This window comes from Manis javanica, chromosome 15 (assembly GCF_040802235.1).
Source record: "Manis javanica isolate MJ-LG chromosome 15, MJ_LKY, whole genome shotgun sequence".
NCBI lineage: Eukaryota > Metazoa > Chordata > Mammalia > Pholidota > Manidae > Manis > Manis javanica.
In genome coordinates this window covers 23,031,484-23,059,308 of record NC_133170.1, presented here as the reverse complement: position 1 = coordinate 23,059,308, position 27,825 = coordinate 23,031,484, and the positions used below count along the sequence as shown (strand labels likewise).

General features: G+C 47.2%; 1 long non-coding RNA gene across 2 annotated transcripts; it reads right to left on the bottom strand.

Moving 5' to 3' along the window:
- Positions 1 to 5,345: 5,345 nt before the first annotated feature.
- LOC140846366 (uncharacterized) lies at positions 5,346 to 10,350 on the bottom strand. 2 transcript variants are annotated; one of them, XR_012125386.1, is made up of 5 exons: positions 10,239 to 10,350; positions 9,856 to 10,015; positions 8,497 to 8,642; positions 7,361 to 7,463; positions 5,346 to 5,453 (listed from the first exon to the last, which is right to left on the bottom strand). It is a non-coding gene; the product is annotated as an uncharacterized lncRNA (long non-coding RNA). The 2 variants fall into 2 exon arrangements; XR_012125387.1 differs by having other exon boundaries at positions 9,856 to 9,994; positions 10,239 to 10,338.
- Between the last annotated feature and the right edge of the window lie 17,475 nt (positions 10,351 to 27,825).

Genomic DNA, 27,825 nt, shown 5'->3' with positions numbered 1-27,825 from the left:
CATCCTTTTTTCTGTATCTGACTTCTGCTTAGCATTATTTTTATAATTTCTCTCCACATCTCTGTTTGCAAATTGTTCTATTCCTTTTGCTGTGGGAGGTGTTGGTGGTCCCCACAGTAGTCCCTGCTCCTCCAGGGGGAGGGGGCTCCCTGCCTGAGGTGAGCTCCCTGTGAACTTGGTGAGACTAGAGCAAGGGCTGAAAGTTGGGGGTTTTAAAAGCAGTTCTTACCGCATTTACTCTCACAGCAGTCACTGACGGCTCAGTCTCTGCGGTGCTGCTCCCTCCTGCCCCCCCAGTATGGACTTAATCTTCTAGGGACACGGGGGTTCTGCAGCTTCCCTCCACCAGGCTCCACTTTCCCCCAGTTCTCCTTCTCTGAGCTCTCTGCACCCGCGCTCACACGGCTTCTCCCCCACTCTCCCTGCTCACCACTTCTTCGCCACCAGCACCAGTAGGAACTCTGTGGGCACAGACCCCTGACCAATTATGTACCAGAAACTGAGGAGAGAAGACAGTGGGTGTTTCCTCTCCTCCTCTCCCCTGGGCTGGTACTCTGGTGACTGGCCAGCTGTTCTGTCCCTGGTAAACATCCCATAGATGTGCAAACAGGCTCTTATATATATATATATCTTTACACAATGAGACAATGAGTGTTATTAGGGCCAGGGGGATTCCTGGCCAGAAATTCCCATTTTCTCCACAGTCCCACAGGAAAAGACAGCTATAAAAGCTGCAGAGGCCCTAAGTTAGCCAGGACAAACCATGCTATGCTGTGGATGCCACGCAGCCGTCCTTGCCTATGTCAGCAAGATTGCTGCAGCCCCTTACCCATGACTGAGAAGAGATAAAAACAGCCTTGAATGATCAAGGAAAACAAACTGGAGTCAAGTTCTCATGTCCTCAGTAGAATTCTTTAAGAAAACAAGCACCAGCCTTAGCCCTCACCTCCTCTCTCACACAAATAACACCAGAATGTGCATAGACTGTACTTTGAGGACACTGAACCAAATGTATCCTCAGTACAATGCTTTGATGTACTAATGAATGTAACTTCTTTCCTGCACACGTCCCCTGCTGTACGCTGCATATAAACTGTCTTAACATGAAGGAGCTGAAACAGTCTAGCTGTAGCTCTAACTGTTTTTGTTACGGGTTGAGTTCCTTCTCCTTGGTCGTGGTCCTTGTCCCCACTACAATAAAGAACTGAAAGGCACAGACACCGTAGCAAAGCAAGCATAAGTTTTATTTGAACTCATTCCAAGGGAGTAGAGAGCCAGAGTCAAGGTAAGCAAAGGCCTAATCCCTTAGGCAGGAGGCCTATGTATTGCATTCTGGCTGGGAAGCACCTCATTGCCTAACAAGGGGGGATTATTTGATTGACAAGTCCATCTATATAGCCATCCCTCTAAGTGATAATGTCCTTTCTTGTGATGAGGTGTAATTTGGGCAGTTCTTAGTTCTGTTTGATTGTGCCTATGTTGATATCTGCCTGGGACCTGCAAAGCCTTTGTTGTCCTCACATGGGACCCCCTACCCGGGCAGGGTTTGGGTGGCTTTTTCCCTGAATTTATCTTCCCCTTCTCCAGCCGCTAATGTCTATCTTTTTACCTAATATTCCTAACATTTTCAGGCCATGGTTCTCAGTGAGACTATGAATAAATCTTACTCTTCTTAATATAATAGCCATGTTGATTTCAATCAACAGAAGTGAGACCTTGCCACCCACAACAATGCTTTGCACATGAGAGCTCTTGCCTGGGCTGGGCTGCTGACTAGAGACCGTGAAGGCTTGCCAGGCAGCACTGGTGCCCTTCTGAATTTGGAGGCCTTTGCCCATTTCCAATGACTTCGATCTGCACATGAAGATGACAGTCTCCTGCCATGTTTTGAAGTCTGAGAGCAAGAAGGAAGAAAGCAGGTGGGCTGAAACATCCAAACTGGGGCTTTGCCAATGAATGCAAAAATAATGTCGATGGGATAAAGGAATTGGAAATGACAAAAAAGTCATTGATGGTCCATGGGATCAACACTGCAGAGCACAGGATGTGAGACTGACAGATGGGAGGTGGGGAGAATGAAGGAGTAGTGGGCAAGGAGATTTTGATGAGGTCCAAGAACAGGGGAAGTGCATGCAAGAAAATGAAAGTTCAGGAAGGATGGAGATTAGGATGAGAGATTATTGTGTGGTATTTAACAGCTAGCAGCTGTGATATTTTCTATTGTAGAAGAGTTCCAGGTAATGATAAGGTCTAGGTGTGGCCGAGAAGTAAAGGGCAAAGGTGGGGCAGAGGTGAGTGGTGAAGTGAGCCAGGGATTGGATGGCCTATGCACAGTGGTACCCAGCTTCCCTGGAGTGATGAGGAAGACCCAGGGTCAGATGCAATGTCTCCAGTTAGTGTGTGTGTGTCTGAAGGCCATATAAGTCTCTTGTCCTTTCCATGGCAAAATTATATTACTTGATGTCAAATGGTATTTCAGAAAACTTCAAAATAGGAAAATCTTGTCTTTGGGGTGCCCTGCAATGTTTTATGCATGGTTGGTTTTGATTATAGTCCTGTGTCTATGGCCTTTATGCAGGGGTTACAATGTAGACACACCTTTTGGGGCCAATATGTAACCCACAATAGGAGGCTAAGACAGAAATTCAAGCATTTGAGAAGGAGGATGGACGAACTTAATGCAAACAACCAGGGAGAAGCCAGCTAGTTTACCAGAGAAGGGAGGAGAGAGCATCTGGAAACCCCTCCGCCAGGTTCATAGAACTGCCTTCTCCCAGAGCTATGGGCACCTTGCCTCAGTAATCACTGACCTCCTGCTGTGCAAAGAGGATTCAGCAGGAGGGCCCCTTAGATCCCTCCCAATTCTGAGATCCTATAACAGATCCTTCCAGATCCTGGCACTTGGAAGGCTAATGACTATTTTGAACAGATGATGAATCAGGTGAGTGAGGAACTGAGAGAAAGCCAGAAAACAATTTTCTAGAAAGTTAATAGTCTCCATGTTTGCTATATCCAGATTAGGTAGGCTCCTGAATGAGGAAAGTCACTTCTGGGGAGGGCATTGAGGACAGGTGGGACCTTTAGATACCAGTGCACACACCAGGTGGGTTCCCTTTGGCTGGTTTGCATGGCCCTGCTACAGGGCTCCCTGACTGTATGAGAGGCAGTTGGCAAAGCACCCCAGTTCTCCATGGCTGCTCCACAGGACCAGAAGCAGCAAAGGGGAACCTGTTAGAATACAAATTCTCAGATCCTCCCCAGGCCTCCTGAATCAGGCACTCTGAGTACGGGGCCCAGAAGTCTGTTTCGAGTAAGCCTTGAGGTGAATCTGACCCTCTCCTGAGTGCGAAATGCTGGCATAGTGGTTAGACTCAGACTTAGGTATCATATGTACCTTCACGTATACTTACATATACATATAATTATGTACCACATAACCCTCTCTGAAATATGGTTTTCTTATATATAAAATGGCAATAGGTACTCTATTGGATTTTCAGAGAATTAAAAGTGGTAATATGGTAATTAAAAAAGCTTTATATGGTGCCTGGTACATAATGACCACTTAACAGCAAACAGCTATTATTATTAGGCCAGTGGTGGCCGGTGTTCTCTTCTACACTGTGCACTTAGAATGATTACCTTTAAATCAGTGGCTTCAGCTACCAGGTTCCTTTTCTATGCCCTGGGGTTGTATCAAGTGACACTTCTAGCTGACACTTGACCTGTCAATTCATTCTGCCCCAAATCCATTTTGACTCATTCTACCCATGGAACAGAGAGCTGCTGGCCTGACCTGGACCACTGAATCAATTCTGTGAGGACATGGATTCACATTCTCCACAGAGTCGCAAGCCAGCGGTATGACCCCAGACACAGTAACCAGCACGATGCCACAGCAAGGCCGGCCTGGGTTCTGCCTCACCGAACTGTTGCTTGCTCTGAGAGCAGCTTCTGCTTCCTGCTACCAGATTTACCGCTGTCTGTTTTTCACAATACGTTTCCTCTGAGAGATTCAAACTGCTTGAAGAATCTGTTTTGTTTCTATCACTTCTCCACAAAGAAGCTCTGTACACATTTTTTTTTTCTCCTGTTTGATTCTCATCCTGACAGCTGTGAAACAGCCAGAACAGGACGTGTTTTCTCCATTTCACAGATGAGGAGACTGAGTCCTTGGGAAGGTAGGTGGCGTGTCTAAACCTGAGGTCACATAGCTCGTAGGCGGTACTCCCTCACCTACACCCCACTCTGCCTGCTCCTGGCCGATTGCTCCTTCAGAGGCACCATGTGGCTCCCTAAAATGTACATGAAAGTTCCTCCAAACCAGGTGACTTGGGCTCTAGAAAGTCTGCATTTGTGGAAAACTCCCTTTTCTCCCCTGGAAATCATGTCTCCTGCCCTATTTGGCCTGACTTCGTCTGACTGAGGTCTCAGTGGGGAAGAGGAAGCCCTGGGGACAAGAAAAGAAAAGGTTCATTTCCTGCGCCTCAAGTTGGGGTCACCATCTGCTCCTCTGTACCCTGGCCCTTGACCTCCTGGAGAGCAGAAGACAGGTCAGGTCAGCCACAGGAGATGGGGCCAAACTGAGGAGCATCTGGCACAAGCAGCCCTCTCTATTTTTTTTTGTATGAACTCAACGACTACTATGGATAAGAACTTTTTCTCCCCCTGGGTTTATATAACCCTTTTCTCTTTAACGTGCACATGGTGACAACTTTCCTGGCATGCCCTCATCCTGCCTTGTATAAGGATCCAGCTGAGCCGTGGGCTGATTGGCAGGGTGAGGAGCGGTGCTGAGGAGCAGGGCTTGGGCTCAGGCGGCAGAGGGGACACTGTCTCCTCCTCCGAATAGATGTTGGCACCAACAATACGTCAAACTGACATTTACGGTAATTAGGATCCCTAAAACCCGCAGTCAGGTCCGCTGTGGGGAGGAAAGAAAGGAATTGAGAACTGCTGATTGTGCACTGTGTGTGTCTCTTCAACCTTCTACTGCCCCCATGTGCACACACTATTTGCTCTTTGGCTCCAAGAGGGCCGGGCGCAAGGGTCTGGAGCGGGTCAGTAGGGGGTGTGAGAGACGTGTGTGACTGGTTGCTGGCCACTAGTGCCTGGGGCATGACAATCCTGGGGAGCAGGCAGGCCAGCGGCAGGGATAGGGAGGTCTGCCCCAAGGCCCGGCTGGGCTAGAGCTGCTAAGAAACCCCAGGCCTGGTTCCAACCGCCAGGAGAAAGGCAGTTTCGGAGCTGGGTCCTGGCTCCAGCCCTCTGTTTCATACCTGTCTCGGCCTGCCACAACAAGCTATCATAGTCTGAACAGATAAACAACAGAAATTTATTTCTTTGCAGTTCTGGAGGCTGGAGAGACAGACGCCAGGGTGCCAGCCAGTTCCTGGTGAGGACCACCTTCTGGGCTTGGGGAAGGCCTTGTTGCTGACCTCACAGGGCCTTTCCTTGGTGGGTGCAGTGGAAAGAGAGACAGAGATTCAATATATGAAATTTGGGGGACACAAATGTTCAGTCCATAATAGTCTTTGCCCTAGTCTTTCCAGGCTAATGTTAAAAATGCCACCTTAAATAAAAACCCAACTCTTGTCATTTATTTATTTGTAAATGCATAGCAAATCCCATCATAGATAAGTGGATGGAAGAGAAAGTGTTCTGTCTGAGGTCAGACATGTGTCCTTCCTACGGACAGAAGCTCTCTCGTGGGATGGGAGAGGGGAAGGGCAGTAGCCCACCTGGTCAGGTTGAGTGCAGTCGACTTTCACCTCGACTCCCTTCGTTCTAAGAGTTCTGCCAGTAAGAAGCAGCTTCAATTAGCCACAAGAAAAAGCAACTGGGCAGAAAACCCCACCCGCGCTTCTGCCCGTGGCGGAGGCAGTGAGGTTCACTAGCCAGTGGGTGCTGCGCCTCTGGGGCTGGGGGCACTGGGATCTGTCTTCCCTGTCTTCCCAGCTCCTCCCTCACAGCGGGATGGGAGGAAAACCAGGAGCTTGCTGTGGATGTGAAGGGTGACCACGTACACCTTTCGCATCCAGCTGAGCTGCCATGCTGAGCCCAGGCAGCCGGCTGACTTCCACTCTCAGCTGGGCTCTCCTACGTGAGCATCCCCGCCCCAGGGGTGGTTGGCTCTGCCATTCCATAAGGATTTCTTGAACATCTGTTATGCAGGAGTGCTGGGCTGGCAGTAGCTAAATGCCCAGAGCTGTCCTCAAGGGTTCATGGTCAGGACTAGCTGGGTGTTTGGGCCTGGCCCCGCTTCTAGATGGACCTGGCTGTGTGCATCCTGTGTGGTGGTGCCCACCACAGGCACACAGATAGGGCCCCAATGCCACTGCACTACTCTGCTCTTTGTCAACAGTCTCTCATCAGTCCCTGACAGCTTTCATGGCTTTTCCCTGGTGCGTCAGGGCCAATAGCTCTGTTAACAGCTTTATAGAATCACAAAGAAGCTCAGTGAGTGACTTCTCTGAGTAACTCACAGGCTAACACAAGGACTGAGCTGCAGGTCCTGGGGGCCCCAGTCCTCAGCCGGAACTCTGCCTCCCCTGTTGCATAGGGTGCCACGGAAAATCCCATCTGAATGTCACAGTTTGGCTACGGAGTTGGAAGAAGTTTGCAAACCTGTGATGCCAGCCAGAAGATAATCACTTCTGAGCTAAGGGCTGGTTGGAAGATTTACATCCACCTCTCTCCCTGTCCTTCACACCCTGCCATCCCTGCTGCCTCAGCCCTGACAATTCCTTCTTACCTAGTCCTTTATTTTGGGAACTCCAAATCACCTCATAGCCTCACTACAATGGTTATGGTGGAAAACTTGCCATTTGCCATTTCACCATCTCTATGTAACTATTTAACACCTACTGACGTGTGGTTCACATCAGCAGTTCTCAAACTTGAGTGAGCATCAGAATCATCCGGAGGGCTGGTTAAAACTCAGAGTGCTGGGCCCACTCCTGGAGCTTCCGATTCACTCAGTCTGAGGTGAGATTCACTCAAGAATCTCCATTTCTATCAAGTTTCCAGATGATTCTGATGCTGCTCGTCCAGGGAAACCACACTTTGAGAACCACTGCTTTCCATAAATACAATCTAAGATTAGCACAAATGACTCTTGAGGGAGCAAGAACACAGATGAGTTTAAGAATACAAGGAGAGGGAGACGCTGAGCAGTGTGTAGTGACTCTTCTCAGTGGAGGTGGGCCTGAAACAGGAGGCAGTGAGGGAGGGGTCAGTAGGGACAGAGGTCATTGGGGTCACGATTTCACGGGGTACCATAGAGCACGTGCCTCTCAGCACCTTTCACACTGTAGAAACTCAAATTGTGTTAGGTCCCATATCCTTGTCATAAACTTACATAGAGTTAAAGGTGATTTTAAGATGCTGCCACATCTGTTCATTCATTCCCTTTTTCCAGCTAATATTTGTGGAGATTATTTTCAGAGCATGGTGTGGAGGCACTGCAGATACAGAGACACAAAGTTACCTTCCCTGCCTTTGAGCTGTGCTTCCTGTAGTGAGTGAGTGTCTTGCTGATGGGTTTCAGCCCCAGGCAAGTTCACTGTGGATTCAGTGAGACCGAGCAATGAAGCGTTCTTAGGGTGAAAGGGTTTATTGCCCAGCTTGTTCTCCTGGCAATAGGTGGAGCCCTCGAATTATTGTAATCCTCCTTCCTCTGCCTCTGCCTGGAGCATTGGGCAGAGCTCTTTATACAGTGACTCAGTCAATAATAGTTTATTGCCTGGGTGTGGAAGCAGTAGGCTCACAGCAGGCCAGTTACATCATCATGTAGTTTAGGGTCAGGTGAGGATCCTGGCCATAGGGACTTCAGTTTTCCCCACAGTGATCCAAATGAATGAGCAAAAATGGCAGGGGAGGCGGTGGGGGTAGAGGTGGTGCTGGTGGTGGTATTGGCATTTGTGGCAATGCAGGTGGTGGAGGTGATGGCCCTTTTGCTGGTAGCAGTGCCGGTGAAGGTGATAGCAGAGGTGGTACTAATGATGACTTTCTTGATCAGGTTCTGCCTATGTTCCAGACATAAGCATAAGCACTTTCCATACCTGATCTTCTTTTCTCCCCAACAACACTAAGAGACAGGCATTATTATCCCTATTTTATGGGTGGAGGACTTACTTTGTTCACAGTCCACAGCTTGAAATTAAGTGGCAAAGCAAGTTTCATGTCCTGGACTGCCTGACAGCAAATGCCTAGCCCGTCACAGTCCTGCCCCTGCCACACTGCTCTGGGCCGCCCCAGATGTTTGCTATGGGCAAAGGGCCTCAGGTTTTGTCCAAGGAGAGGGTATGGTTAGGACAAGTCTCCTAGAGGATGCACTGCTGACTGTGGCCAATGGGCAAGGTGGAGGAAGGCTCTCCAGAAAAAGAGCAGCACTTAGAGTTTCAGACATAAGCATATGTAATGAAAACTGCTCTTTTTAGAGAGAAAATAGATTAAAGAATGCAAGCCTTGCTTGGCCACCCAGGATAGACTTACTTCCTGAGATGGCTGGCAGTTCAGCTTCAGTACTGACAAGTGAAGTTTCTAGGAGACAGCGGAGGGAGCTGAAGTTGGCCCAGGCCCACTGTGCTCACATGAAGAACGCCGGAAGCATCCATCAAAATGCATGCTGCTGGAAAAGTCTGGAAGTCAGAGTCATGGGAGCATCAGGGGGGCATTAGCCAAAAAAGTAAATAAACACTTAATTTAAAAAGACTCCAGAGAGAGAAGATGTTTCCAAAAAGTGTATTCATAGATGGATTTATTTGCTGAAGCACTTCCATATTTGTAAATGGAATTTCAGTTACTATGGCTGCTTAACAAATCACTCCAATTTAGTGGCATAAAACAACTACTTATTATGCTCTCTGGATCTGGGGTTTATGCATAAGGAACAGCAGGGACAGCTTCTCTTTACTCCCTGATGGTCTCAGTTGCATGAATCAAAGGCTCAGCACTTAAAACCATTTGAAGGTTCTTTCACATGTTGGGTGGTTGATGCTCGCTGAGGGCCTGCATCTCCATGTGACCTCTGCTGGGCTAGTTCAGGCTTCCTCATAGCCTGGGGGCTGGGTGCCAAGGATGAGCCATCTGAGAGGAGAGCCTGGTGGAATGTGGACTGCCACAATCAAATCAGGGAAATTAAATGAGACTACCTGTCCAGCCAATGCCTCTCCTGGCTATTAAAGTCAGACAGAAAAAAAGTCCAGGGTTTCTGGCAAAATGGAACCCAGTTGAAATGTGGCTGAGGACCAGCACAGCTCATGGGAAATCTCCAACACGGTGATCTCCTAGGGGAGGCTTTGAGGAAGAGAAACACAAAGGATGTGAGCTGTCAGACTGCAAGTATTTTAGGAGCAGCCTAGCGGAGAATGTGGGGAAGTGAAGGCTAAGAAGACAGAATATGAACAAATCAAAAGAGTGACACAATTTGAAGCAAATTCAGACTGTGCAGGAGAAGGGAGATGGTCCTTAATTGGGTGCAGGCTCCAGGTGGGATTTTTCTGTGAATGGTCTGCAGCTAAAGAAAGGAAAGGGCCTGATGCTTGCGTCTCCACCAGCCCAGGAAGAGCATCTAGAGATGAGCATTGTTTGTAGAATACTGAAAAGAAGCTGATGACTGGCTTGAAGCTCTCGGTCTCATTATTTCTGATTCACTGTGTAGTTCTGCCATTTATATGTGTGATACTATGTGAGAGGCAGCTGACTCCTGTAAAGCGGCCCCTCCTTGAAGACACTATCATGCCCCTCGCAGGCTATGGCAAATGTTAAACATGATGCCCCAGGGCTTTCCCTTTCTAAAGGGCTCTTTTCTGTACCTACCTGGACCCTGTGGGTCTATATTTTGGCACTTACCAGGTGAAAGATATTATTCCAGAATATCTTCCTGAATCTCAGCTGGAAGGATGTCTTCCTCTTCTCTGCTGTCCTGCCACCTTATCCCGCCCTCTACAGAGGTGCAAAGGGCCTGTACCTTCTTTCTCTCCTCTTCCATCTGGTGTGTGGGAGGCAAGAACTATGTCTGATTAATTTTTGGTTCTGAAATTTGCCACAGTGTTTGACACCAATAAATGCTGAATTTGTAGGTTTGACACCTATAATAAATGTTGAATAAATGAAATAATGAAAAGGAAAAATTAAGATGGAGACTACCTTAAATACAATGAGTGCTCATGGTAGAAAGAGCTGCTATTTTGAGTGTTTGCTACATGTTAGGCTTTAAGCTAACTACTTTATACCTGATTCCAAAGCCAGACAATCAATACTGTAGAGGTCCGAGCCGCGGCCGAGGTCGGACCCCAGCCTTTCTAAGATGGCGCTCACATCCGGTAATGGCACATTCCACGCATCTGCTCTGCCGAATAGGAGAATCCCCCCTCCCAGACCTTATAAGTAGTTCCGTGCTCGTGCACACTGCATGATTTCCGCCCTGCCGCCAATAGAGTTAAAGGTCACGCATGCTCTCCCCTTTGATTGGTCTAGGAAACATATATAGTGGTAGTTAGTAGTAGGCAGAAGCAGAAGCCAGCAGAAGCAGAAGCCAGCGAAACCAGAAGCCAGCGAGCCAGCCTGCAGAGGCGAGAGGAGTAAACTAGAAACTAAAAGAGCTCTAACTCATACCTGCCTGCGTGCAAGCTGCAATCTGCAATCTTTCTGTAACACTGCCAGTGAGAAGAAATTAAAGCTGATTGAAACCGAACCAGGTCTCCTGTGATCGCGTTGACTCGACCCACGGGAAGCGGGAGCGATAAATACCAGCTGTGGCAAAAGGGAAGGCTCCTGCGGCCAGGACTCTCCCCTGGCCCTAGTCGGCTCGCTCACTACCCGCGTGTGGGCCATACGTTGTTATTGACTACATAAGGAGCTTTGCCCAGTGCTCTGGGCTGCTGCACAGCTGCAGGAGAGCAGAGGCTGGAGTGGTGGCAGCACCAAGGACAGAGACTGAGATGGCTGTGGGTGTGGAAAGGCCCAGAGGCACAGACGGGCTTTTCATATGCAGCCTGGCTCTGAGTGGATGGGATTATAGTGACTGACCTGCCACTGTAGGAATTCAGTTGGGTATCAACCCTTTCATCCCATGAACGTTCCACTGTCATTTTTTTCCATCTCATTGAATCCCTACTGAACTTGTTCATGGCTGAAACGTATTGGTAAGACCCCAAACTATATGAAATATTAAATGATATGAAGGTTCCTTAGAGCCATCTGCCAGTCTGCTCGAAATGCCTTCTAGAAGTTTTTCAATGGTTTAACTTGAAAGGCAAAATTTCAAAGGCAGAAGTGTTAATAGACACATCATATTAATATATTAATTTTGACTGAGAACTTAAATAATTTTTAATTAACTGTCTTAGTCTGTTTGGGCTGCTATAACAAAATACCATAGACTGGGTAGCTCAGAAACAACAAATCTATTCCTCATAGTTCTAGAGGCTAGAAGTCCAAGATCAAGGCAGGGTCCCTGCGTGGTCAGGCGAGGGCCCTCCCCAGGGCCTCGGCCTCCATGCATCCTCACAGGGCTGAAGGGAGCCAGGGAGCTCTTCAGGGCCCCTTTTCAGGATACTACTCCTATTACGACCTTCATGGCCTGATCACCTCCCAGAGGCCTGCCTCCCTAATACCATCACCTTGAGAGGTGGATTTCAACATATGAATTCTGGGGATACACATTCAGACCATAGCAATTGTTAATATTGTTTGAGAAATTATTTCCAAAGCTCTGAGTACTTCACATGTAGCATTTTTTACAACCCCATGAGACATTGTTATCGTCATTATTTTGTAGGTGAGGAAACGGAGGCACAAAGTTCAATGCTTTGTCCCAGTTCCTACCCCTGGAAGGCGGCAGGTTCAGGCTACAGACCTGGGAGACAGCTTCAGAACCTGCACACCTGGCGCTCTCCCATAAGAGGACAGCATGCAAAACAGCTACGTTTTGCCGATGGGGAGAAACTGGAAGGTGTGGTGCACACTGCTGAGAGTGTTGAACTGCAGTGTATTGAGGAGCTGGGTGCTGTGAGTGTGGCAGCAGCGAGGTGCTCCGGAGAACCTGCAGAGAGGATGGTAGTTGGTGTGAACAGCCTCCAACTACTGCATGGTTAGATCTCCCCAAGCATCCATGCTGAGCTCATGCCCTCCCCAGGCTTCCCCAGCTGTAGCCAAGGACCAGGCATGGCAGGTGTCATCTGTCCTGGCTGTCCCTGTGCAATGCAGACTCCTCTGCTGGGAAATATTTGCCCTGGGGCTCCCAGTGGTCTGACTGAGACTCTCTCAGAGTTTACTGTGAGGCCTTCCCTGCTTACACCTGCCCCTTGGCACTTCATCCTTTACCAGTGTTCCCCCTTCCCCCAAGTAAATTTCTTGCATGTCTAATTCTGTTTTGGCATTTTTCCTCTCAGAGAACCCAAATTGATACAATGAGAAACATAAGAGAAGTGGGGGAAAAGTTACTTTCCGTCCCAGCTCCTTGGGCCTGCTGTAACAGAATATACTGCAGACTGGGTGGCTTAACAGACATTTACTTCTCACACTTCTGGAGGCTGCAGAGTCCAAGATTAAGGTGCTAGCACATTCTGTCTGCTGAGCCCCCTTTTCCTGATTTGTGATAGCTGTCTTCTTGCTGTATTCTCACATAGCCCAGAGATGTTCTCTCACATTTTTCTTTTAAGGCTCTAACCCCATTTATGAGGACACCACGTTCACGTCCTTATGATGCTGGGGTTCTTGTTCACTGAGCCAAAGAATGAACTTCGCAAACACTCAAGGTTGGAGGGCAAGGCAGAGGCTTTTATTTAGAGAGAAAGCGAGAGGACGGAGCTCCGGGCTCATGCCAGGAGGAGACGAGCCCTGGATGGTGCGCTGTCTAGGGGTTTTATAGGCGGTTGAGAGACAAAGGACTAGGGATGTACACCTGTTAAGTGGTCCCAAAATGTTTACCTTTGAAGAAACGCTAAGTTTCCTATAAGCCTTCCTGGTTATTCACAAGAAATTTACTGCTCTGATCTCTCAAGGCTGCCTACTTTGCTCTGAAGGTGGGCTGAGTTATTGTTTGTTAAGAACCTTACTTTTTAACTAATTGGGTTTTAAAATACAATCTTATTTTCAAGACGGAATCTTTCCTGTTTTTACTATGTTGTTTTGGGCTTGTTTGCTACATTGCCCAAGTTGCAAATCATTTGTTTAGGGCTGGAGGAAGCAAAGCAGCACCTGGGTAAAGTCAGAAAAACAAGCTGGGCCCCTCAGCAGGCCAAAGCAAATCCCACACTGGATTATCTTGCTATATCCCCTCCTGCCCCCCACCACCCCAGGCCCTCACCCTACCCTGTCTCACTAATCACTTCCCAAAGTCCCCAACCCCTAATACAATCACACTGGGCATCCGGTATCAATCCCAAACAGGCAGTTCAGGCCACCCTCCTCTTGTTTTGACTATCATCTACTTAAGAAGCTTAAAGGTACATAACAGAAACTGTTAGGAAATCATTCAAGGCATCGTATAATTTCTGAAATGTAGTTCCCTCTATATTTTAGAAAGGTTTGTGTTGCTGACAAAAATACGTATGATAGAAAGGGAAAAAAAGGTGGGTAGGGGGTGGGAGGAATCCAGGCAGAGAGAATAGAGCTGGAGAGACTAGCAAAGGAAACGCGGAGGTGGGGTGGGATGCGAAGGATCTGCATAGATCTGCCTCAGATCTTCCTAGAGACCCAGCAAAGAGGAGCTCCTCGCCTTTACAGGCCTCAGCAGGTCAGAGGGAAGACCAAGCCAGTTGCTCGGAAGAGGCACCGCTTTCCCGGTGGCCAACACCGCCGCCGGCGCTGGGAGGAGTCCTCGCGTGGTCCCTCATCAGGGAGACCGACCTGCGGCAGTGCAGGGCACGGTCCTAAACAACACCCCGTAAGAGCTGCGGCCGGATACTGCCCAAGGCGGCTTGCCTCTGCCGCGCTCTGCAGCGAACAACCCATTCTGAGCGACTCCTTGGTGAAAGCGACTCCCCTGGGGTCAAACTCGTCCGAGAGCACAGCCATCGCACGATCCAGCTGATGGTCATACGGCTCGTAACATGCAGATCAACGAAGGAACTAGGTGTTCTTCATTCATCCCTCCATACACATAATTTCCCCCAAATCAAGCTTTTCTGACTGCTGTCAAAAGAGGTCGTAGCCTTGGGGAGGAGCTGGGTGGCAGGATTCAATTTCTCCTTTGAAAATTACGGGGCTGAATCAAGACCAGCGCCTGCAAAGGATGAGAGAAGGAAGATCATTTCCAAGTAGGCCCTACGTTCACACTTAGAGGGAATGCGAGGAAAAGGGGGGGAAAGGAGAAAATCTCGGCCTGCGCTGGCACCCGAGGCTCGGGCTCCAGGAGAGGCTGCGGCGGGCAGAGCGCTGCAGGGTCGCCCAGGCTCCGGGGGCGGGGACGGCGCGGGAGCCGCTGCCCCGTCTCCACCTGGATCTGGGTGATAAGCCCGGGCACTGGCGCCTGTGAGTAAAGATACGCTTGCACTAACGGCTTAAATTTCAGGACCATCTTAGTCACCACTAAAAATTTGGTTTAATTTGAGAAAAGCAAATTGAATCTAATGGAGAACCCAGATAAGGAAAGCGAGAGGATTATTCTGAGGTGGTGGGTTATTTCTGTCTCTAAGTGCATGACTCATAATTCTACTGCTTCTCAGGCCCCATTTCTCTGAACCGTGGGAGATGGAATGGAGGGCTATTTTCATGGAACATTATCTCTACATGAACTATTATTGTTATTAATCTCCTTTCATGCTTTAGCAATGGAGTAACTGACAACTGTTTTTTTTTGTTTTTTGTTTTTTGTTTTTTTTTTTAGTATAAGGACTAAAGTAGAAAGAGGGAGTTTAAATGATGGCCCAGCTTTCCAACACACACTTCTCTCTCTTTCCAGAACAAGAAACTCTAGCAGAGGAATACAGGCCTCCAATCCAACCCTTCCTAGCCAAACCTGAATCTTCTCTTCTCCGGACCAGATGCGGGGTTCTTTCACCAGTGCCCCTCCACCATTCCTCTTGTTTTCTTCTTGATATCCTCTGAGCATCTTCCTTTATTTCTCCTAAACTGCAGCTTTGCACGTGATGTCATGACAGCCCCCAGCCCTCTCCACATGCCAGTGTGCACTCCTCCAGACATTGGGAACACAGCAGTGAAGAGAATGGCTTATTGATATGAGAGGTGGGAGAAGGTGGGTTGGGGAAGGCAGGAGAAAACTAAGGTTTGTGACTATTTACTGTATACCAGCCATTCTGCAAAGAACTACACATTATGTCACATTCTTACAAAAATGGGATCATCATCCCCTTTGCAGATCAGCAAGTGGAGGCAAATGACAAAATGACTTAACCAGTCAAGTAAGTGGTGGAGCTGTGGTTGAAACCCACCTGTATCTGACCCACACAGGCAGACAGCTGTGTCAGAGGACCAGCACTGTGTCTTAAACGTCTTTGAAACTCCATATTTACAACAGTGTCTGGCACACAGTAGGTAATCAGTTTTAAAACACATTTTTAGACCCACCCTCTTATAGCACTAACTCACTGTTAAAAGCAAACCACATTCTAGCTGTATTTCTTCCATATTTTTCCCCTGTTTTTTCTGCTTCAAAAAAACAAACTTCTGCACATGAGTGATCATTCAGTTTTCCTGGAACGCTGCCAGGCCTTGGTACTTTCAGACTTTTGACAGCCTATTACACAATTATGTCCCATCATCGCATGTTTTAAGAACTTTTTCAACGACCCAGCTCAGGAGATAGTGGGTGGATGGATGTGGTAGTGTTCGTCCAGGGCTGATGGGTGCGCCTGCCAGCCTTCAGTAATTTTCAAGTGGAAGGAAAATTGAAACTCAAAAGAAACATTTTTTATTCTTTGACTTGGATGGCCTCAGCTATACAACTCCCTCCTCCACAGCCTGGCCAGTGTCATAAGGGGCACAACCAGTTTCAGTAGGCTGTGAACTGGAGTCCCTTGCGGCTGGTGACAGGAGAGCCTGGAGGAGCCCAGTCTGCCACTTCTTCGTCACCCAGGGGATCTTGCCGCTCACTTGCGTCTCCATCAATAAAAACGTGGTAAATATATCAGCTCTGAGTGTCACTTTCCTCTTGAGACTTTCACGCTTGGCTTCTCTGTCTAAACAGTATTATCTACTACCTTTAAGTGCAAGCACATTCTCTTTGACAACTCTATGAAAAAGAAAAATTCAATTTGGAGAAAAATATTTTTTCTCTTCCTTCAGAAGAGGGAGAAGAAAGGACCTGGAGGGGAAGAGGGGGAGGGAACTAAGCTGAACACCAAGGCTTTCTGCACGCGGCATTTAAATCCCACAGAAATGGATGTTCTCAGGGTGCTTGCAGATGAAAGAATGGCAGCACCTCCCAAAGTCATGGCAGTGCTCAAGGCAGAGACGGAGAGAGGAGGGGTTTTCTGGAGATATTTGTTGAGGCTGAGGTGCTGGTGAGCCATGAGTGGAGATGCTCAGCAGACAGAAACAAAAAGTGGGAGCGTGGGAAATGGATGCAGGCTGGAGACAGTTCTGAGGATCAGTGACATAGCTGTACCATCACATTCTGAAGGGCTGAGCCCCAAGGAGCCAACTCCTTGCCACTCCCACCCAACCTCCACACCACCCACAACCTCCCAGATGCAGAGCTTTCAAAATACAGGGGACTGTGAATTTAGTATTCTATGTGGATCTTCCTCAAAATGTTAAGGGTGGAGGAGGTAAGGGCAGCAGGCAGGAAGGGCCTAGATGGAGAAGACTGTGACACCTGTGAAATGGCAAGAAAGATGGGAGGCCAATACCAGGGAGACCCTCATAAGAAGTATCCACATAGGGCGAAACTGGACGCAACAGCCAACAATAGGCAGCTGCAGGCAGGTCTGACTCCAACACCCCAATTTCCCACCCAGCCTGGACTCAGAATGACTTTGGGGAAACTGCCAAAACTTCATTAGAGCACTGCTCAAATCTGAACTTATTACAGCATTGTTCACAGTGGGGAGAAAGACAGAAAAAACACAGAAGGAGAAATAAAATGAACAGCCAGTCACAAGGTGATTGCTTGTATAAATTATTATAAACCAATGGTGTGGTAGCTTTGTGAAAAAACAAAGGCCCTGATTTGCAGTGCTTGCCAATTTCCATGGTGTAAATTCTTCTACTGTGGATTATTTCAAGCCACTTACAGTTTATAACTTGCTTACAAAATTGTTGACTATTTAATAACTATCTCTTGCAAGAGGCATTAAATACGAGATGGCTCCCTAACACAACCGAGTCTGGCATAGAGCTATTAAGAAGAATGAATTTGAATTATATTAGTTATCTTGGAAAAAATTCTACAGAATTTTGTTGAGTAAGAATAAAAAAGCAGGGAGTTATGTCATATCATCCCATATGTGGAAACAAATACGTGTATGTGTGAGACTATATGAGATGGAGAAACCATGGACGACACACAATAGGTCTTTAACATGGGTCACTGGCAGATACTGCTGCGGGAGGAGTAGGAGAAGGGAAAGCAAGAAGCAAAAGAAAAACACTGGATCTCTTTATCTTTTCCTTTTTTAAAGCACACATAATACGTGAGATAGAATTATATTTATTTTACATGAAACTACATCTATACATAAAAAATTCAAAAAACAGAGGCAAAGTGAGGCAAAAGCAATATAAACATGGTCAGTGGTGAACAGTCCATCAACTGACGTATGGTGAGACTTTTACACAACACTTAGTAAAGAAGAATGATGCTTGAATCGCAGAAGGGAAAGGCCAAGAGCTGAGTTCGGTCTCCAGCCTTGCCAAGCACGACCTCATCATCTGGGGGTGTCCCCTCCCATTGCCCCTTCGTAGGGAGCACTTAGCCCCGCCTAGGCAGCACGCCTCCTCCTGGATCATGAGTAGCTACTGGGATGCAAAAGCTTCATGGACTATGGCAATTTGGAATAGACTGAAGAAAAAAGGCTGTGTGCACACGCAATTGAGTACGTGTGTCTGTGTGTGCGTGTGTGTGTGCATGTGCACACAGGTGTGTGACATCAAGCATATGTGTGTGCTTGACTGTAAAAACTTTTCATTATAACTACTTTGAGCCCAGACCATCCCATGAACACCTGCCCTGATATCTAGACCAAAACACACAGAATCCAATTTAGAAATGACGACTGTGTATAATGTGCAATGCTGGAAATTTTAACTACATACATGCAGCTCTCCTTTCTAGATGGAAAAATACAGTCTACTGGAGGGATAAGACAAAGGCACAAATAAACTTTTATAGAAGACAACATATGTGTCTATATATGTGTTGTATCTGAACCAATGACAGCACATTTCTTATAAAGAAAGTAAGAGGAAAATCAAAATGTTGATGACCTCGTTTCATTTTAAAAATAAATAGTAATGGAAACTGAAGAGTAGAAACATGCACAATTTATCATTTTCCTCTCATGGGAACAGCAAATATCTATAACACACATTCCCTAAAGTGGCCAACAGAGGCAGGATGATGGCTTCTGTTGTGAATATCTGGAAGGTGAAATTCCACTTACCTTTCCAGATTTCCTCACCCACTCAAAGGAGGGCCTAGAAAACATGGATGTCAAGGGCCACGCCTCTACCGTCTATCCGTGGGACAGGAGCAACACTCTTCTGCTGCCTCTTGCTCACAGGAATGATGGTTTTGAAAACCCAAGGCCCCATCTGCCTGTCCATTTAAATTTTCTCCTGTAGTCTATGCTGAGGCTGATGCACACCGGCCCACTGCTGCACGAATGTTCCAGATTACAGACCTTCAGATGTGTCAGTCCACCTCTTCCCGTGATATCCCAAGCACTTTTTCCTAGAGAGGAAAAAAGAAATAGATTCTTAAAATTCCAAGTTTGATTCACTGTAGAAGTGAAAGCATATGCCCGTTAACTCTACTTTCTTATCCCAGGCCTGACCTGAGGCCCGGAGACTTTGTGGAGGTTGGGGGAGGTTTGGAAAGGTGGCTGGCATTCTTGGTATGCCTGAAAGGAAAACAGCGGCTGAGGATTTATGTTATACATCCAGAGGGAACAGCCTGGATGGGAAAAGGCTTTGATGCTGTACTTAACATTCAGAAAAGCAGACACTGAAAGGTTCGTGACTATGGCAAAGCTCTCCTTTCAAAGTGCTGTGGAATGGGTGGGATTGCAGGAAGGCAGGTAACTATGTGACAGTGTTCCACAGAGAGGAAATAGGGCCAAGGAGTAAATTCAAATCTCACGGTAGTTTATTTAGCATGCTTTGCAGATTGAGTTGCTATTCATTCAATTGATTCATTTATTATTCTACAAGTACTGGCTGAACATCTATGATGTATGTTACAGTAATGGCAGCTATGAGAGATACTAAGAGGCATCAAATATATGGTCCCACACTCCCAGGAGACACAGGATACTGAGATAGCTGGGAAGTCTGAGCTCCTGGAAAACTTGTGCATGGCATAGATAGTGTTCCTCCTTCCACACCACTGCAAGTTCACCCCAGAGGGTCACCAAGATACGTGGGGCCAGTGAAAGTTCCTGCAGGCTGGCTGCCGAGTGTCGTCTCCCTTTCCTCTGCAGGGGGACTGAGCACAGGTCTCATCCACATCCCTCTCACCCTTTCACAGCTCACCAACTCATGAATATTCCTTTATCAACATCCTTCACTTTGCAACTCTTTCTCCCTTACTTCAGAAAAATGAGTCCTTGCTCTCATTCTGTTTCCTCCCTCCGTCACTTTCCAGCTGCGTGCTCCAAATTAAACCTCACTGTGGTCAAGACTTAAGGTTAGGATTTATGATGACTTGGAAAAGTAAACTAATAAATTTTGAATTGAAACTACAAACAATCAAGAACTACTGCCATCAAATTCTAATGCCTTTGAAAATTCCAAATTCCCTTTATCATTTCTACTGAAAAATCCATCTATTTTCTATAATTGGAACTAACTTTCTCTGTAGTACCAGCAGTCAAATCTAAAAATAAGTAAATAAAAACGTCTCTATTCTTTTTTCTTTTCTCTTTTTATTGGCTTACTAGAATTAGAACTCCCATTTTTAATAACAGATTTACTGAAATATACCATGAAATTCATCCTTTTAAAAGTACATGATTCAGTGGCTTTTAGTATATTCACAGAGCAGTGCCACTATCACCTCTGATTTTAGAACTTTTCATCACCACGAAAAGAAGGTCCTCGTCTATCAGTCACCACCCATTCCCTCTCCTCAAAGCCCCAGGAAACCACTCATCTGACTCCACAGATTTGCCTACTCTGGGCATTTCATTTAAATTGAGTGATATAATATATGGTCCTTCTCTCTGACTTCTTTCACTTAGCATAATGTTTTCAGGGTTCATATATTTGTTAGTACTTTCCTCCTTTTTGTGGGTGAATAATACTCCCTTGTATGGATATACCACTTGTGGTCTCTCCATTCACCATTCATCATTAATGAACATTTTGGCTGTTCCCATTTTTTGGCTATTCTGAGTAATGAGTGCTGCTATGAACATTCATGTCAATGTTCTTATGTGAACATTTGTTTTTGACTTTCTTGGGCATGTACCTCAGAGTGGAGTTGTAAGTATATTTAACATTTCAGGGAACTACTGAATTACGTTCCAAAGGGGCTAGACCATTGCTAGACCTACCAGCAATGCTGCATTGAACCAGTATGGGGGTCCCAATTTCTCCACATCATCACCAACACTTGTCTTTTTATTTTAGCTACGCTAGTAGGTGTGAAACGGTCTCTCATTGTGGTTTTTATTTACATTCCCCTGATGCTGAAATGAAGCTGCCGAGCAAGCAACGTCTCATGTGCTCCTTGCTCATTTGTATATCTTCATTGGAGAAATGTCTACTCAAATCCATTGAACATCGTGAAAACTGGGTTTTGTCTTTTTATTGTTGAGTTTATTACATATTCTGAATATTAAGTCCCTTTTTAGATATAAAATTTGCAAATTTTTTTTTCCCATTTTGTGGGTTGTCTTCACTGGTATCCTTGGAAGCATGGTACAAAAGTGGGAAATAGGAAAGAATGGAAGACTGGGTAAGCGCAATGGGCAGCTGCTGAAGACCATGATGGGCACATCAGCCCCTTGGGTGAGAGGACCTGTTCTTTCCTTCTGGTAGCAAAGAGATCAAGCTTGTTTGGAGGCTCCAGGGCCATACGGGCCATGTCTAGGGCAGCCTTAAACCTGCTGCTGGTCCTGGGACCATTCTAGGGGGAGGAGGACTAAGGATAGTGTGGAGCAAAGGCCTGTCCTCTGGCTTGAACAGACAAAAGTGCTCTAGACCTATTGAGATTTAAAGCTCTGGGGTGAGGCATCTTAACAAAGTTGCCCTTGTGCAGCCACTTAACATGGCAGTTTTGAGGAAATCTCAAGGAAAGAGGATAAGGGATGGGAGAGGGGTTGAGACTAAGGCATGGGGATGAAGCTGTCTGTTCTGCTTGATGACATGTAATTAAAAACAAATGAAAATTTGACTACTTTTTTTAGCTGAAATAAAGATATTCCCTGTCAAAATGGCTGGGTCCAAGGAGCAATGATAAAATGTCACAAGCCCCAAGTCTCTGCCTGGGGATCACCCCTGTGCACTGCCAACACCTGAGAGGGTAGGGAACCATCTGCCTCTTCTCATTTCACTGCCAGACTTTGGTTGCCTGAAAAACTGGTGAAAAACAGAAATTATATCTGTCTAAACATTTTACATTTTCAACAACTCTTCATTTCCTATTACATCTGACCAGTCCCTCTCCCCCAACACACACACTCCACATACCCTTTGGGAGCTCACTATTTATTGATGATGAAGATAATCATGAAAAGTATGTTCCCATCAATGGGATACATCTCTTGCCACTCAAGTGTCCTAACCCCATGAGAGTGGCTTCAAAGACACGTTCCCTCACTTAAATAAAACAATTTTCCATCCATCTCCTCTGAATTCTGGGAACATTCATCTTTAAACAGGATGCACTTACCCATCCTCCATGCTGCTGGACCCAGGGCGAGAAGTTGTCTCTCAGGTACTTGGTTACAAAGCCCAGCACCCTGTTCATGGGGTGGTTGTCAACAGCGGTGAGCTTGGCTACGATGTCTATTGCAAGGGCAGCCTTACAGCTCTGAGCTCTGACCTCCAATTCTCCCCTGGTGTCCACTCCCCTTAGGAACTGGTCTGTGATGGTCTTGAAAACAGAGTAGGACACCTGTCCTGGAAGGTGTTCATCAAAGTCTTGTCTCTCTTCAACTGTGTACAAGAGGATAAACATTCAGCAGAGCAGCTTGGCCCACCCAGTGGGATTGATTATTTAGCTCAACAGTGGGCCCTAAACACCCAACAGAAAAACCCTGAATTGTAGTTTCACCCGTGGAACGCTGTCCTGCAGGCACGTACCTGCTCTGTGAATTCATTTCACTGGGACAAGTCAATAATAAAAGTGAACAGCCCGTTCATCCAACATTTCATAAGTGTTTCCTCCAAATTTACAATGGGCATGTGGCGTGGATGATTAAGACCCAGGCCCTCATGCAAGGGCTCACCGTCTACCTACAACTGCAATACAGTGCCGAGGGCTTTGCTAAAGGTTGTAAAATGGATAGAATCCGAAGCCTGGAGATGATTGTGTTGGCTGAGACCCCCACTCTGCCTCTTACCAGCTGTGCAATCTTGGGGGAAATGAATTGACCTCTCAGTGTCCGTTTTTGTCATTTCTATACTCCAGTGATGATGGTACCTACTCTATAGGATAAATGAGTAAAACACTTACTTAGCATAGTGCCTGATGTGGAGGAAGTGCTCTGGAAATGTTAGAAATTAGTAACGATGTTGCAAGAGCACAAGGACAACAGTGAAGACCCCGAGGAGCATGTGTTTACTTTAAAAAGACAAACACCTAATCCATCCACTGTTTTCCATTCTTCTAAATGATCTGTCTTACTTTGTGCCCCTCTCTTGAACCTTGTATCTCTGCTTTACCTCCTTTGGACTGCTATACCTTTTAGAGAAACCAACACCACCTCTGCTTCTTTTGAAAAATCAGAGCCACATGTGTTATAAAGGCATATATCACATTCATGTAAAGCCATTCTTGGAATGTCTGTTAACATGGTTGTCAGGAGAAAGCAGGAATTTCTTAGTGGGCCAGGAAATGTTCATTTGGAAATCCTCTAGCTCTACCCTTGAGGAATGATGAGCTGAACAGGTTTTCAACAAATATTATTTCTAAAAGGGATATTCTGGGGATGGGTCGGATGCTCCATAAAGATTTTGGTGGGGCCATGTCCTTTATTGGAACCTAGCCAACACCCCCCAAACTTTTGGGCACCATAAGAGGCATATCTGAGGCAGGAGGACCAGTGTCATCCACACCAATAAAGGCTCCTCTTAACCAGTGACCCAGGTGAAGAGGCTAGACTCAAAACCTCAATGGGCGGCCAGGAGCCTAGACTTTGCCAGAACAGTTAAAGAATCCCATGCTGGAAAGAAGCCCCTCCCACAGGGAACCTGGCCCCTCCCACTATGCCCCCTGGAGCTCCAGGGAGGTGGGATGAGCCCCCCTGAAGACACTCTGTGGCCATGGGGAACCCCTCCTCAGTGTCACTGTCCCACTCTGGTGGGAACTCACCTCCTCACAGCAAGTCACACCTGTGGGTTCCTATTAGAGGCCTCTACCAGAAAAATCATGTTTCCTACATAAATAATGAAGAGAGCACATCAGGCAAAGAGAGGTATTGACAAGTGGTTATTTGTGGGGTGAAAAGGAAACGTCTTTCTTTATACCCAGAGGGGTCACCTTCATGCCACCTCCTGTCCCTGGCCTCCCCACCCTACTGCAAGTCACTGCTTAGGGAGGCCAGGGAGGAGGTTGCCATGAGAGACATGGACTTTCCAGCTGCACAGATCGCTGGAGGACATCTGATAGTCCCCTCCCAATTCAAGGGCCGAACTGTTGGCTGGCATCTGCTAGAAATTCTCCTTGTGACAGGAAGATCATTCCTTCACAAGGCAGCCGGCTCCTGGCCCCAGTGGGCAGCCCCGAGTCCTAGAAAGTTAACTCTTAAAATGGGGAGAAATAAATTGCCCCATATCTCTTATCCACTGATCCTAGTTCTGGAGAAACACAGGGGTGTCCTTAAACCATGTTCTTTTTCCTGCTTCCTCTGCACCCCTGTTCACCTCTACTGTGGCCCCAAAGCTCACATACCCCTCCTCTTTCTTTAGTCTGATATCCCTGGTTTTCTCACTGTTTCTCATTCTGCACCATCTCACATGCCCTTCACCTTCCTGGTCACCTCTGGTCACACCTCTGACAGGCATGACAGGAGGCAGTGAGCACGCTGCAGTGGGGAAGGGCGGCCGGCCAGGCAGTGCTACTTCCCCCTCCCGCAGAAGCCCCACGGAGCCTGACTTCCTCCCCGTGGATCATAGCAAAACAAGGAAATGGCTCTCCTAGCCAGCCCATCAGTCCCCAGAGACTACTCAGCAGTCTGCGGGTGGTGGACATGGGAGAGGTCACACTCAGAAACCCTCCTGACTCCAGTGGGGGCTTGCCCAGCTCCATCTGAAGGCACCCCCATGTCTCCCCACCTCGAATGAAGGGTCTCAACTGCTAAATGGCAGGATATGCAAAGTTCTCCAAGTAACACTAGCCAGCCTCCCTGGCCAAATAGCTAAGAGCAACCTTGAACAGAGAAGAGTCCAGCCACTCTAAGGGGAGATTTCAGGAAGGACTCCAGCCTTGGAACAGCTGTGGGACACCGATATCCAGGCTGCAGGCAAATGCAAGAGTCAGTCTAAACTTCCCTGAGGATCAGCTACATGGAGAACTAGATTCATACTTCTCTTCAGCAAATTTTAATTTATTGGTGTCTTTTGCAATAACAAAGTTATAGTTCTCATTTCCAAAAATTCCAAGAAGGCTCCAGAAGGTTTACTTATGTTTTCCAAAATGATTCATTTTTGAGATGCAGCCGGCGTGAAGAATTTTGACTCCAAGGGAAATAAAATTTAGGACTAAGTGGAAAGCAGAACTTTGAAAAGGAACACAACCTGGACCCCAATTCCATTCTCACGTACCAGTATGCGGGCACAGAATGAAACCACATTAACTCAAGAAGCTCCATACCTCCTTTTCCAAATGATCCCCAGAATATTTCAGTAGCTCGACAATTCTGGCTATTATTTGGTCATCATCTGTCACAGGGAAATTCCAGTTATTTTTTTTTTAAGTAAAAAGATAACCTTAAATTTTTCCAGTGATGAGGCTTGTGGCCTGGTCAGGGATTGAGGAAGACATGTGCTTTGTAATTCTCAGCAGATTAAATCTTACCTCGCCTCTGCTGATCAGGCACGAGTCATCCCTCTCCCCCAGGCCCCTCCTTTCTGCCGTTCCTCCTTCCCTTAGAGTCCTGTTCCCACCATGAACTTCATCACTCTAGTTACTGTACAAATGCTGCTGAATACATTAGTTCCACTACACACGATCCTATCACTGCAGATGTTTAGGAGAAATTTCTCTCTGGTCTTTAGGCTTCTCCTGAGCACACGGTCTTTTTCCATATGGACACCGTAAATCCCCTATTTGATCGTATACCCGCTTTGTGTGAGCTGCTGGCAAGTGTACAGCCAAATTCATGGCCTCCATCTAAGGGAGGACATGATCTTCCAGGCCTGCATTTTGGGAATTAAACTCATTCCCAAGCCGACCTCGTTTTCCTGCTATTGTTTCTTTTTTACATTATCTTTCATAAATTTAATTTATCTTACTAAAGTGTATACTCTATATGCTAATTCCTTACAACAAGGTGGGGAATAAATGCATAAAAGAGATAAATTCTCCCACCCCAAAGGCAGGCAGAGAGGGACGGCTGTAGCTGGTGTGTGCTGTGCGTGCTGTAACGGGGAGCGGAGGAGGATTTTTCTTGCCTCACAACATGCTACTAACTGAACATGAGGGAGACGGTCATTGCTATGAAACAGAATCCCAACGAGGAAAGCCAGTTACGAAGAGAACAGAATTTTTAACTTATGGCCAATCTCTGAAGTCATGGTGTCCTCGTGTTTGTCCCAGATAAGAGGGAAAGAGAGGCCAGGAAATGAATCCAGCACATCATGTCCCAAGAAGGTCTAGTGAAGGGCAGGTACACAGGACGCATGATACTCAGGTCACCTGAGAAAGGCGAGCATTCGTGTCTGCAAGGCTCATGGGTCGCCGTTACCCAATGCCTCTTAGGGAAAGAAAGCTGCTGCCCCCGGGGCCCGGAGCAGAAAACAGCTCTGGCTTCTGCGTGGCTTAGGGGTATTGCTTTATACCTCCCAGACACACATGAGATTGCAGAAATGGAGACGCTGCTTCTTAGCAGGCTCAGAAAGGCCCTCCTGTCCTCTAGCCCCTCACCTTCTGCTCCTGCAGCAGCGGTGGTCCCCACAGTACAGCACGGCCCGGACAAACTCTGCCCTCCGCTTCCGGCGCTGGGAGACTCCAGTACTCTGACTTGGAGAGAGAACTTCTGCCCTGTGCTTTAGTGTGTGCCCACCCGGAGTCCCTCTGCCCTCCGCCGCCCACTGGAGTTCAGGGAAAGAGAGCCGAGAGGACTGTCCTTGGTGAGGGAAGGCAGGACTGAGCTGCTCCTCCTGTGGCCCTTGGCCCCGCTCTTCTCAACTGCAGAATTCCTGTCGTCGGGTGGGACCTACAGTCCTAGCTGGAGCTACCGTTCTGCTGACAGCTGACCCAGGCTGGTGGCTGCTCATTAGTTCTGGAACGTGTTCTGCACCAGAGCCGGTGTCTGACAACACCCTGCTTTTTCACAGGAGGCCAAGGCAACAGCATAAAGCTCTGGGCTGATGCTCCCCCTACAACCAGTGCACTCCCATGGGCACACTGGTCCTCGGCCATCGCTAACATGACTAAATCTGATGCTGCATGTTTCCCGTGGACAAGGTGGAGTGCACCCTGTGTACCTCCTCCTCTCCCTCAGCAGAAGACTTTTCTTTGGCTTTCGCAGTGAAGCTGGCCATCTGCACACTCCCTTTGGCTTGGGCTGCTCTCTCCAGGCCAATGTCAGGCCCTCAGTCCCTGGCAGCCAGGCATCTGGAGTTGCAGCATCCTGAGCTGAAGAAATGTGTAGTGCTCATATACCTCTGCCCAGCAAACACTCAGCCCAGCACAAATACTCCAAAGGGAAGTTTACCTTTCTTAGAACTTGCAGCTCTCAGCTGGAGTATCTGGGGCTGGGGGCCCTGGAAGACCACTAATCTCCCTTCTGACTGGAAGCTTCCTTCCTGGTAGGGGAGCTCTTCTGGTGGTGGCCAGGAATACACAATTTCAGCAACTTGATTGGCAATGCAAACAACTTTGGGGTCCACAGCTGTAACAAGACAAAATGGTGCTAAGAGCCCTTCCCAGAACTTGGTCTAGGTCACTGGTATATGCAGTTACCCAAAGTGAAAAGTCCAGGAAAGTGCCCTGGGGTGGGTATGCAGGGAAGAGCATGCAGAGAAATGATAGCCGCCTTGAAACGACCACCCGTCTGCACCCTCCTTTTGAAGTCTTGCAAAATTAGGGTCCTCTTTCCCCTTTGCACGGGAAGAAACACAGAGGGAGCGCCCAGTTCTTAGCTTGAGGGAGTGCTCATGATGCCATTATTTTTACTCTTTTTTTTTTTTTGGACATCCTTTATATCTTGGAGAGCTGGCTCCTCTGTGCATAGGAGGGCATTCAGTAGTTCCACAAGCCTTTGGGGGTTGGTCACTAAGGGAACAGAAATACCCCTGCTCTTGGGC